The following is a 12,878-nucleotide window of genomic DNA, read 5'->3' as shown; positions in this document are numbered from 1 at the left end:
CCATCGGTAATTATATTTTAAAAAAGAGGCCTTCAACAGCCCGTTCCGACCATGATTAGAGACAGTGATCAAGTTGAATCTTTATTAAATCTTTTAATTTCTTTTTCCGTTCCGTTCCGTTCCGCAAAGTACCAATTGCTCTGAGGAATTGGTATTTAACGGAAAAAACGGAAACAGACATCTTTAATGTAATAAAAGCAGTATGATAACAAAAATTGTCTGACACTCTTTTTGCATGAGTGGTATGTGTTTTAGATAGCATTTTCGACTTGATCAATAATACAAAATTTAACACAAAGGCAGGTTACACAAAAAGTCTTTCTCCTTCCATCGGTAATTATATTTTAAAAAAGAGGCCTTCAACAGCCCGTTCCGACGATGATTAGAGACAGTGATCAAGTTGAATCTGATTTAAACTTTTTAATTTATTTTTCCGTTCCGTTCCGTTCCGCAAAGTACCAATTGCTCTGAGGAATTGGTATTTAACGGAAAAAACGGAAACAGACATCTTTAATGTAATTAAAGCAGTATGATAACAAAAATTGTCTGACACCTCTTTTTGCATGAGTGGTATGTGTTTTAGATAGCATTTTCGACTTGATCAATAATACAAAATTTAACACAAAGGCAGGTTACACAAAAAGTCTTTCTCCTTCCATCGGTAATTATATTTTAAAAAAGAGGCCTTCAACAGCCCGTTCCGACGATGATTAGAGACAGTGATCAAGTTGAATCTGATTTAAACTTTTTAATTTATTTTTCCGTTCCGTTCCGTTCCGCAAAGTACCAATTGCTCTGAGGAATTGGTATTTAACGGAAAAAACGGAAACAGACATCTTTAATGTAATTAAAGCAGTATGATAACAAAAATTGTCTGACACCTCTTTTTGCATGAGTGGTATGTGTTTTAGATAGCATTTTCGACTTGATCAATAATACAAAATTTAACACAAAGGCAGGTTACACAAAAAGTCTTTCTCCTTCCATCGGTAATTATATTTTAAAAAAGAGGCCTTCAACAGCCCGTTCCGACGATGATTAGAGACAGTGATCAAGTTGAATCTGATTTAAACTTTTTAATTTATTTTTCCGTTCCGTTCCGTTCCGCAAAGTACCAATTGCTCTGAGGAATTGGTATTTAACGGAAAAAACGGAAACAGACATCTTTAATGTAATTAAAGCAGTATGATAACAAAAATTGTCTGACACCTCTTTTTGCATGAGTGGTATGTGTTTTAGATAGCATTTTCGACTTGATCAATAATACAAAATTTAACACAAAGGCAGGTTACACAAAAAGTCTTTCTCCTTCCATCGGTAATTATATTTTAAAAAAGAGGCCTTCAACAGCCCGTTCCTACGATGATTAGAGACAGTGATCAAGTTGAATCTGATTTAAACTTTTTAATTTATTTTTCCGTTCCGTTCCGTTCCGCAAAGTACCAATTGCTCTGAGGAATTGGTATTTAACGGAAAAAACGGAAACAGACATCTTTAATGTAATTAAAGCAGTATGATAACAAAAATTGTCTGACACCTCTTTTTGCATGAGTGGTATGTGTTTTAGATAGCATTTTCGACTTGATCAATAATACAAAATTTAACACAAAGGCAGGTTACACAAAAAGTCTTTCTCCTTCCATCGGTAATTATATTTTAAAAAAGAGGCCTTCAACAGCCCGTTCCGACGATGATTAGAGACAGTGATCAAGTTGAATCTGATTTAAACTTTTTAATTTATTTTTCCGTTCCGTTCCGTTCCGCAAAGTACCAATTGCTCTGAGGAATTGGTATTTAACGGAAAAAACGGAAACAGACATCTTTAATGTAATTAAAGCAGTATGATAACAAAAATTGGCTGACACCTCTTTTTGCATGAGTGGTATGTGTTTTAGATAGCATTTTCGACTTGATCAATAATACAAAATTTAACACAAAGGCAGGTTACACAAAAAGTCTTTCTCCTTCCATCGGTAATTATATTTTAAAAAAGAGGCCTTCAACAGCCCGTTCCGACGATGATTAGAGACAGTGATCAAGTTGAATCTGATTTAAACTTTTTAATTTATTTTTCCGTTCCGTTCCGTTCCGCAAAGTACCAATTGCTCTGAGGAATTGGTATTTAACGGAAAAAACGGAAACAGACATCTTTAATGTAATTAAAGCAGTATGATAAAAAAAATTGTCTGACACCTCTTTTTGCATGAGTGGTATGTGTTTTAGATAGCATTTTCGACTTGATCAATAATAAAAAAATTAACACAAAGGCAGGTTACACAAAAAGTCTTTCTCCTTCCATCGGTAATTATATTTTAAAAAAGAGGCCTTCAACAGCCCGTTCCGACGATGATTAGAGACAGTGATCAAGTTGAATCTGATTTAAACTTTTAAATTTATTTTTCCGTTCCGTTCCGTTCCGCAAAGTACCAATTGCTCTGAGGAATTGGTATTTAACGGAATCAACGGAAACAGACATCTATAATGTAATAAAAGCAGTATGATAAAAACAAGTCAGACCCTTCTTTTTTGAATGAGTGGTAAGTGTTTTAGATAGCATTTCGACTGGATCAATATTTAAATAAACAGCTGCGCCATGAGCGCATGATACGCCCGTCGTCTTGTGAAAAAACATAAATCTTTTTTGAATAACACAGGGTTGTACAGGATGTCATGCTTAGTATATCCTGACTCATTCCTTATTCCCGCTCAATAGGAAGATTGTACAAGATGTATTTGGAAACCCGACGCAACATTAGCCTGTTAAGTTTTAAGCAATAGAGATACAGCGCAACATGTGAAAAAAAAACTCTTTTTTTACAAAATCTCAATAACTCGAAAATATAAAAATGAATCATCACCAAAAAGTATACAGATCTTTAGATTAATATAACAAAGAAGTGTGTAAAGTTTTAAGCAATAATCATAAATCGTTTTTGAGATATGGTGCGACATGTAAACCCCCCCCTTTTTTTTTTTTTACAAAATACTCAATAACTCAAAAATGACATTTTGAATCATCACCACAAAGTATACAGATATATTAAGATTAATATAACTAAGAAGCCTTTGAAGTTTTAAGCCATTATCAAGAATCGTTTTTGAGATACGGTGCGACATGTGAAAAAAACACACCCCTGTTTTAGTTACAAATGCCATAACTCAAAAAGTTGTAATCTTATTTTCACAAAAAAGTATACAGATCATTTGACCATCATAAGAAACAACTATGTTAAGTTTCAAAAAATTTGGATAAGTCGTTCTCAAGTTACGGTGCGACATGTTTACACCAGACAGACGGACAGACGGACGGACGGACGGACGGACACTGGACATTTGTATACCATAATACGTCCCGTCAAAATTGACGGACGTATAAAAAATAACACAAAGACAGGTTAGACAAAAGGTCTTTCTACTTCCATTGGTAATTATAAATTAAAAAAGGGGCCTTCCGAAGATGATAAGAAACAGTGATCCCCATTTCCATTCTCAATTTTATATTAGAAACAAGGTCTCATAAATATTAAAACATATGTTTAAAATATATCTTCATAAAAATATGAGCACTAAACACTGGTTTACACTATAATAAAAAAATGTTTGCAAATTGTTAAAACATTTTCGGATTTATCAAAGCACTATAAAAAATGGTAACTCCTTAAAAGTCATAAAACCACAATAATAACTGCTGTTAATCAAAGTATTTATAAAAACTAAAAGTCTGTTCTGTTACAAAACCTATAGGCAAAGGTCTTACTATAATATCAGCGGGAAATTTCGGTTCTAGAGGTGCATTCCGTATTTAATCTGCAGGGGCGGATGCAGGAATTTTCGAAAGAGGGGGTGCTAACCCAGGTAACCCAGGGCAAAGGGGGGGTGCAAAACATATGTCCCGATACAAATGCATTGATCGGCAAAAATAAAGGGGGGGTGCGCACCCCGGAACCCCCCCCCCCCCCTGGATCCGCCACTGAATCTGGTTTTTTTTTCTCCTATCTCCTGATGACAGCTGGTGTGTCCGTAGATATTGTTTAAATTTTCTATATTTTCACTTTTTAATTAGTTTACCTGCACAATGGCGCAGAAGCAATATTTATTTTTTGGCGCAAATGAAAAACTACAACTTTTAAGAATTGGCGCAAAAGCAATGCGTACTTAAATATCAATCAAATTTGACCGTGCCCACAAAACGATTGTTCAAATTACGAATAGTTTCAGCTTAAAATCCATGGCACTCTAAAATGTAGATTTTTTAAATCACATAAATTCCATATCGATATACGTATATTTGGATCTATGCAATATGTTTATCTGGACATCAGCATGCTAGCTGTAATGACTCCCATCTATTCTTTGCGGGCATTAAATAATGGACTTCATTAAAGATAACCGTTTTATTTATTGTCATATAATCCACTCTATTAACACAATGTAGCATGAATAACAAAGGTATGCTGGTGTTCAATGAATGATTACAAATGATGACAGGTAAGTATAACTCCAAACTGAACGTGAACATCAAACGGTAAAAAGCTGAAAGAACAAATAAAAACTCAATATAAAACCTATCAATCAAAAAGATTTGCCAAAACATACAAAAAATCAAAGTTGGCTTATGACACTAATTGTGTTCCATACATTCACATAAAAAATACAAGTATTAACAATATATCAAGTTTGTAACATAACTGTGAGTCAAAACTGGTGTGTTCAGCTTTTAATGTGTTGAAAACTCGACAAGTATCAAACATTATGTATGCAAATTATGACACGAATTGCTTTCCATACTTTAAAAATAACGAAATGAGGGGGGTGCTACGAATCATACAAAAATTACCAAAAAGGGTATTTGAATGTTTATAGAACATTTTTATAGTGTAAATGTTGTATCTGTGTGTTTACAAGTAATAACAAACGGTTGTGAAACAATAAAACAAATAATCTGGTGAAGTGGCATATTTGTCATCATTGTCATTTATCCAACGTTTTATACGTCATCAAAACACAATACATGTTATATATGTTTACAATAAACAGTTCTTCAAATTGTCAATATGCTATAAACGTACACTGTGCCGGAATCTGGCAGATATATCAATAAATGATGCTGAATCATCAACGTGAGCATGTAAATAAGGGGAAATTACAAAAGAGGGGAAAGTAACAAAGAAGATAGTAAATGTAAGTCAACTTTCGGAAACATCATGAAATAATTACGGACGAGTCAGTACACTAGCTTAGTTCCGTCATTTCAATAACATGGATGGCAATATGTTTGATTGATCTAACCATACGTTAACCAGTGTCCTTTGAATACAGTGATCATGCATGATGTGAACATTTTTTTCTATAGACATAGGTAGATTTGATTAATCCAAATAATATAGGTATAAAGCATACCGGTGTCCATGCAATTCATAATGCAATACAACAATATATAGAAATAAATTATGTTTTTTTTATGAAATGTATGTGCTTATGCAACATTATCAAACTGCTGTAATGCATTAGTTATAAACTTTGAAAGAACCGATGACTTTTCATTCGTTTTTAAACTCAAATGTACTTAAATAGCACATTTTAAACCGTAAGAAATTGGTTTATCTCTCGAAAAAACCTGAACTGTTCTCGAAAAAACCCGAACTGCTCTCGAAAAAACTTGAACAGATGGAAATGAATATACCCTTAAAATTGCCTAGCTTTTAATTACAATAACTAAAACTTTTGTTATAGCATATGTAAATGTAAGGATATAAAGACATCATGTGTGCATGCTCTTTGAAATTTGCATTGGTATGTGTATAGAAATTGCTTTTTTCTATATTTTGGCATAAAAGCATTATTAGGCCAAATCAAACTTTTTTAACTGCAAAGTATGTATGGTTGGCAACATCCTTTCATCACAAATACTTACTTAACTTGTTTGATCTTGTAAATTTAGTTTAAGCATTTATTTTACGTGTTACAGGAAAACATGTCTGTTTGTTTACATTTTTAGTCATAATCTCTCGAAAAAAACTGGACGCTCTCGAAAAAACCCGATCTCAACCGGACACTATACCTACGGTGGTAATACTGATACGTATTATTACATATCAGTAAAAAAAATCTACAAACAGTATGTTAATAAAGAGTTATGAAGTAAAATGTACATGGGACAAAATCACAAAAAATACATAGAATAATACAAATTATCAATGAACAGGTGTTATATGTCAGTTTGGTATGGTCAAGACGTTTGGTAAAGATAACATCCTTTTAAGAGAGTTATCTCGCCTTAACCAGTTATGGGGTTTTTCGTATTGCGGATTGCATTCCGTATTTGTATGATATGTTAGTTGATTTGTTCTCTTGATTTATTGTTACCATTCCATGTAGATGTGTTTTTGAAGAATAGAATTTATTAACTTGAATATTCGTTTATTATCTATGCCAGAAAGGAGCATTAAACAGGGCTTTACTTGACAGTGGATGTAGAGTCTGCAACAAAAAACGAATCATAGTATATTTTTAGCATTCTTTTAAACACATACAGTAGACGACTTTAGTTTTAATACCGATTTTGCCGCAAATACTAATATTCTCTTAGAAATCAAAGACGGTTACTTCGATAATAGGGCTATCTTAACTAGTTATCGTAAGTGTATACTAAGATAGCCGTTAAATTGTTAAGATAACCCACGAGGGGATTGCAGATACTCTCTTATCACCATCGTAATCTTCTTGTAAAGCGTTTTCTCTTAAATGAAACTTAAGATAGGTTTTCATGATACAGGGGCCCGCGGTAACAAGAAACTTCTCTTAAAGTCTTCGTAAGTCATAGTTTACGATTACACAAAGAATGCATTAAGGGTCCTTTTAAGAGTGTATCAAAAAGCATTCTATTTTCGTTCTTTTCTTTCCCATAACTTCGTTTGATAAAACCCTTGAAACATTCTTAGTCTAAGCGCACTTATTAATTTTCGGACTTATCCGACAACGTTTTCTTTGAAATTCTTTGATTTACATGTTAGTTTGTCCCGAAAAAATCTAGTGAAATGTTTGTATCGTAGGGCTATCATGACTAGCAGTGACACGGACAGTGAATTAAATGTATGCAATTACTTTTGCAAATAATCTTACATGTTTTCAATTTGTTTCTTAATCCGTTATAAATCAAGAGGACTTGAGCGGCCAAGCAATACACGTACAGTTTCATTCCCTGACATTCCTCATGTGTAAAATAAAGGTCATTTTCATTCTAAGATAGGTTGATGTGTGGGTAGAACCGCACTTACATTAAAATGTTTTTTCACAAGACGACGGGCGTATCATGCGCTCATGGCGCAGCTGTTTATTTAAATATTGATCCAGTCGAAATGCTATCTAAAACACTTACCACTCATTCAAAAAAGAAGGGTCTGACTTGTTTTTATCATACTGCTTTTATTACATTATAGATGTCTGTTTCCGTTGATTCCGTTAAATACCAATTCCTCAGAGCAATTGGTACTTTGCGGAACGGAACGGAACGGAAAAATAAATTAAAAAGTTTAAATCAGATTCAACTTGATCACTGTCTCTAATCATCGTCGGAACGGGCTGTTGAAGGCCTCTTTTTTAAAATATAATTACCGATGGAAGGAGAAAGACTTTTTGTGTAACCTGCCTTTGTGTTAAATTTTTTATTATTGATCAAGTCGAAAATGCTATCTAAAACACATACCACTCATGCAAAAAGAGGTGTCAGACATTTTTTTTTATCATACTGCTTTAATTACATTAAAGACATCTGTTTCCGTTTATCTGTTTCCGTTTTTTCCGTTAAATACCAATTCCTCAGAGCAATTGGTACTTTGCGGAACGGAACGGAACGGAAAAATAAATTAAAAAGTTTAAATCAGATTCAACTTGATCACTGTCTCTAATCATCGTCGGAACGGGCTGTTGAAGGCCTCTTTTTTAAGATATAATTACCGATGGAAGGAGAAAGACTTTTTGTGTAACCTGCCTTTGTGTTAAATTTTGTATTATTGATCAAGTCGAAAATGCTATCTAAAACACATACCACTCATGCAAAAAGAGGTGTCAGACAATTTTTGTTATCATACTGCTTTAATTACATTAAAGATGTCTGTTTCCGTTTTTTCCGTTAAATACCAATTCCTCAGAGCAATTGGTACTTTGCGGAACGGAACGGAACGGAAAAATAAATTAAAAAGTTTAAATCAGATTCAACTTGATCACTGTCTCTAATCATCGTCGGAACGGGCTGTTGAAGGCCTCTTTTTTAAAATATAATAACCGATGGAAGGAGAAAGACTTTTTGTGTAACCTGCCTTTGTGTTAAATTTTGTATTATTGATCAAGTCGAAAATGCTATCTAAAACACATACCACTCATGCAAAAAGAGGTGTCAGACAATTTTTGTTATCATACTGCTTTAATTACATTAAAGATGTCTGTTTCCGTTTTTTCCGTTAAATACCAATTCCTCAGAGCAATTGGTACTTTGCGGAACGGAACGGAACGGAAAAATAAATTAAAAAGTTTAAATCAGATTCAACTTGATCACTGTCTCTAATCATCGTCGGAACGGGCTGTTGAAGGCCTCTTTTTTAAAATATAATTACCGATGGAAGGAGAAAGACTTTTTGTGTAACCTGCCTTTGTGTTAAATTTTGTATTATTGATCAAGTCGAAAATGCTATCTAAAACACATACCACTCATGCAAAAAGAGGTGTCAGACAATTTTTGTTATCATACTGCTTTAATTACATTAAAGATGTCTGTTTCCGTTTTTTCCGTTAAATACCAATTCCTCAGAGCAATTGGTACTTTGCGGAACGGAACGGAACGGAAAAAGAAATTAAAAGATTTAATAAAGATTCAACTTGATCACTGTCTCTAATCATGGTCGGAACGGGCTGTTGAAGGCCTCTTTTTTAAAATATAATTACCGATGGAAGGCGAAAGACTTTTTGTGTAACCTGCCTTTGTGTTAAATTTTGTATTATTGATCAAGTCGAAAATGCTATCTAAAACACATACCACTCATGCAAAAAGAGGTGTCAGACAATTTTTGTTATCATACTGCTTTAATTACATAAAAGATGTCTGTTTCCGTTTTTTCCGTTAAATACCAATTCCTCAGAGCAATTGGTACTTTGCGGAACGGAACGGAACGGAAAATAAATTAATAAGTTTAAATCAGATTCAACTTGATCACTGTCTCTAATCAAGGACGACGTGAGGTCAGTCTAGATATCATAATGCATGACTTGCAAATGCGTTAATTTCATGATAATTTATCAGGACAATCCGACATATTCATCTATATATACAGAGTATTTCCCGATGTTATACATTATTACACATTTCACCTGTGAAGATGAGATTTAGTATACATTTGTGTTATTTGTATATGGAAAACCGTAAAACACAGAAATTTTAAAGTTTGTTTTGTTTTAAAGATTTTTCGAAATTTTGATAAATGCCCCCTTTGGATACCTTAAATGAAATTCTTTTCCGTTCCGTTCCGTTCCGTTCCGTTCCGTAAAGTACCAATAGCCGCCAATTTAAAAAAAAAGTTACTTTTTCAAAACAATAATTCATCGTACAAATGAACATACCAAGAGGACAATCAAAAACCAAAAGTAGTAGAGAAACACACTAAACCATGATTGAATGAAAACGACGTTAAGATTATAAATAATAATTATACAATATATTAGGTCAATGTCAGGAAAATATCAACTTTTTTGTATGAGGCTGAGAAACTGGGGAAGGGCGAGTTTCTACTGAGCTCTTCCCTTGTTTTTCGCCGAGTACAAAAAGTTTATATGTTCATCCCTTAATAGACCCCTGATTGTGGAGAAAGTTTTCCATGATGAAATTGACAATTTAGGAAATAAACACAACTAGTTGCAGTATAAAGCACTTTACAACTAAAGATTGAGCGGGAAAATCTGTTCGAGAGAGTTATCACTAGTTGTTGGCGTATGGTAAGTGAATATTCTGCGATAATCGTTGAAAGTGGACGACATTGTGACTGCAAGACAAGCAGGGCATTCCTTGGCAATCTGTGAGTCTGTACGTGACACATATATATTTTAAAACGATCAAAATAAAGGTACGGAGCATTATATAAAGCACCATACAGCATCATCATGCTCTTTTTATATATGAAAAGAAGATGTTGGTAATCACAATCGGGCATTAACCAGCAACCATAATTTCCAAAAGATATTTTGAGCTTCAGAAGTAAATATTATAGAGATAATGTCTTTAACCAAAGACACACTTCAAAGATAATTGTGACTGTCGATACAACATGTCAAAGGGTTTTTACCCTTTTCTTTTAACTAAGAAGGACACCATTTACTCTACAACAGTAGTGAATATCAATGCTCAACCTTTGGGAAATACGTCTTTTAGTTGTATGTGATTTGTTTTAAAACGTTAATTGTATATTTTTTTTTTTGCGTTTATCAAAATTTTGTATTTATATAGAAAAAATCCTGTGTTGCATCAAAGTTTACATATGATCCCTGAGGACATGTCTCAACAGGGGATATCTAGATTGTTCAAAACCTTTTTTTTTTTAAAACAGGACCAACACAGTGGTCTCCTGAAAACATAGCAGAAGGCTCTAAAACATACACGGCGATAGGTTATAGAATGAAATTCAAAACAGTGTGGCTGTGGCCATTGATTGACACATTAAATTCATCCATTGACTGGGACAATTTAGGTGAACGTTTGTATGTAACGACCACTGCTTACTATGTACTTTTTAAAGACACTCAAACTATGGGGTCACCAAAGGTTCTCAACACCTTAATAAAGTAATTCGAAAAATTAATCAGAAATAACACGATGTTTTGATTTATATAAATTATATAAATCAAAACATAAAGGTTATTCCTGATTAATTTTTCGAATTATTTTATAATTAAAGGCGTTAAGAAACCTTTGGTGACCCTACAGTTTAAATGTCTATCGTAGGTACGTCGTGAACAGTGGTCGTTACAGACAAACGTTCACGTAAATTGTCCCAGTCAATGGATGAATTTAATGTGTCAATCAATGGCCACAGCCACACTGTTTTGAATTTCATTCTATTTCAATTTAACCAACGCTGCCATAATAGAACACAACTTGGCCTGTAAGCTTTTAACGACAAATTTAAGTCTTTTTAATTATGTTCATTTCAATTATAATCCCTCGCACAGTTCTTGAATTATATCGATCACCATTTATATGGGATCAAACTGCATTCCTTTTTTGCTGGTTTGTATCTTTTTCTTATGAGACAAATAGTATACAAATTGAGCTCCATACAAAAAAACAACGAAAAAGAAACTTGCATTATCTTCGAAATTCGTATAACACTTCAAAGATAATTTTCCCACACTGAGTGACTTAAAGTTTCAATTGGTCCTTATGTTGATTTCGTCTTTCCTTTTGAACCTGAAGTAATTGATACATCAGAGGAAACGAGTACAACTGCATCATATCTTTACTTTGATCAAGAAGTAGACAATGCGGGTCGGATGGGAACAAAGAGATAAATTTCTCAATTGTGGATTTTCCACTTTTGTCTTACATTATTTCAATAGCGCCTGCATCAGAAGTATGTTCGTTCCAATTGATACGATATACATGTATTGTGTTTCTAATCTTGGTTTCCATTACCAATAAATTTTCTTTCTTCTTAAAAGGGAGATATTGATCCAATGGTTAACATTGTAAATGTTGACACTATATGATTTGGTTTACCGTTATGGAAAAACTGTGTTAACAATGATAGCAGATATGTTTCATTGTTTCTAGCCACAATCCTGTCCTACCTACCAGATTGTGACTTTTCGCCGAATGATTACTTTTTCTTGTCATGTCCCTCAAAATCCCACATTTTTAGTGAGTGCTTGCATCTAATATATTTCAGTGAACTTGACATTAACGAGACTTCTACAACTAGAAGTCTTGATTCATGACATATTGCTCGGACCAGGTTTAATCCACAATTTTCTACATTTGAAAATATCTGTACGAAGTCAAGAATATGACAGTTGTTGTCCATTCGTTTGATGTGTTTTATCAATTGATTTTGCCAAATGATTAGGGACTTTCCGTTTTGAATTTTCCTCGGAGTTCAGTATTTTTGTGATTTTACATTTTTTAGACAAATGTGACGATCTCACTGACTTTCAAATTCTTAGCATGAACATATCGGTATCCTCTATGTAATTTCGTGTATGATGTTTTCATTAAACATAATAGAATTAGCAATCAAATGGCAATATCTAAAGCTCAAACACATCAACCAACTATCATATTCCTGTCTTGGCACAGGCATTTTCTTGTGTAGAAAATGGTGGACTGAACCTGGTATTATAGCTAGATAAACCTCTCACTTGTATGACAGTCGCATACAATTGCATCTTATTGACAACGATGTGTGATCAAAACTAACAGATATACGGTAATAGGTAAAAATTTCAAAATAGGGATACAGCAGGCAACATTGTATTATAAAAAATAAACAAATATGTAATAAAGAAACACAAAAAGGTATATAGACAAAGCACACAAACAAAAATGAAAGACAAGAATATAAAAATTTACCATAGCACAAATACATAAGTACCGAGCCACGTCAAATGGACATCACCAAAATTAAACTTAACAGTAAAAGTAATATCCATAAATTGATTCACTGAGCGCACCTGGATACGACCGCAGATGTCCAACGCTAAAAAGGTGGGACCAAAATGGACACAACATTCACGCTTGATACATGTTTAAATTTGGATTGTAATTAAAAAAAATTGTCAAATAATAGGTTTCTGCCACAGAATAACTGCAGTCAAAGAACTTAAAAATTGGTTATATG

The 12,878-nt window shown here is 33.4% G+C and overlaps 1 long non-coding RNA gene across 1 annotated transcript; it reads right to left on the bottom strand.

Annotated features, from left to right (window-relative positions):
• Positions 1 to 4,379: 4,379 nt before the first annotated feature.
• Positions 4,380 to 5,685, bottom strand: LOC139517204 (uncharacterized). Its single transcript, XR_011663106.1, has 2 exons — positions 5,070 to 5,685; positions 4,380 to 4,533 (listed from the first exon to the last, which is right to left on the bottom strand). It is a non-coding gene; the product is annotated as an uncharacterized lncRNA (long non-coding RNA).
• Between the last annotated feature and the right edge of the window lie 7,193 nt (positions 5,686 to 12,878).

Source organism: Mytilus edulis, chromosome 3, assembly GCF_963676685.1.
Source record: "Mytilus edulis chromosome 3, xbMytEdul2.2, whole genome shotgun sequence".
Classification (NCBI taxonomy): Eukaryota; Metazoa; Mollusca; class Bivalvia; order Mytilida; family Mytilidae; genus Mytilus; species Mytilus edulis.
The sequence above is the reverse complement of the archived record's forward strand: the minus strand, read 5'-3'. Positions and strand labels throughout refer to the sequence as shown.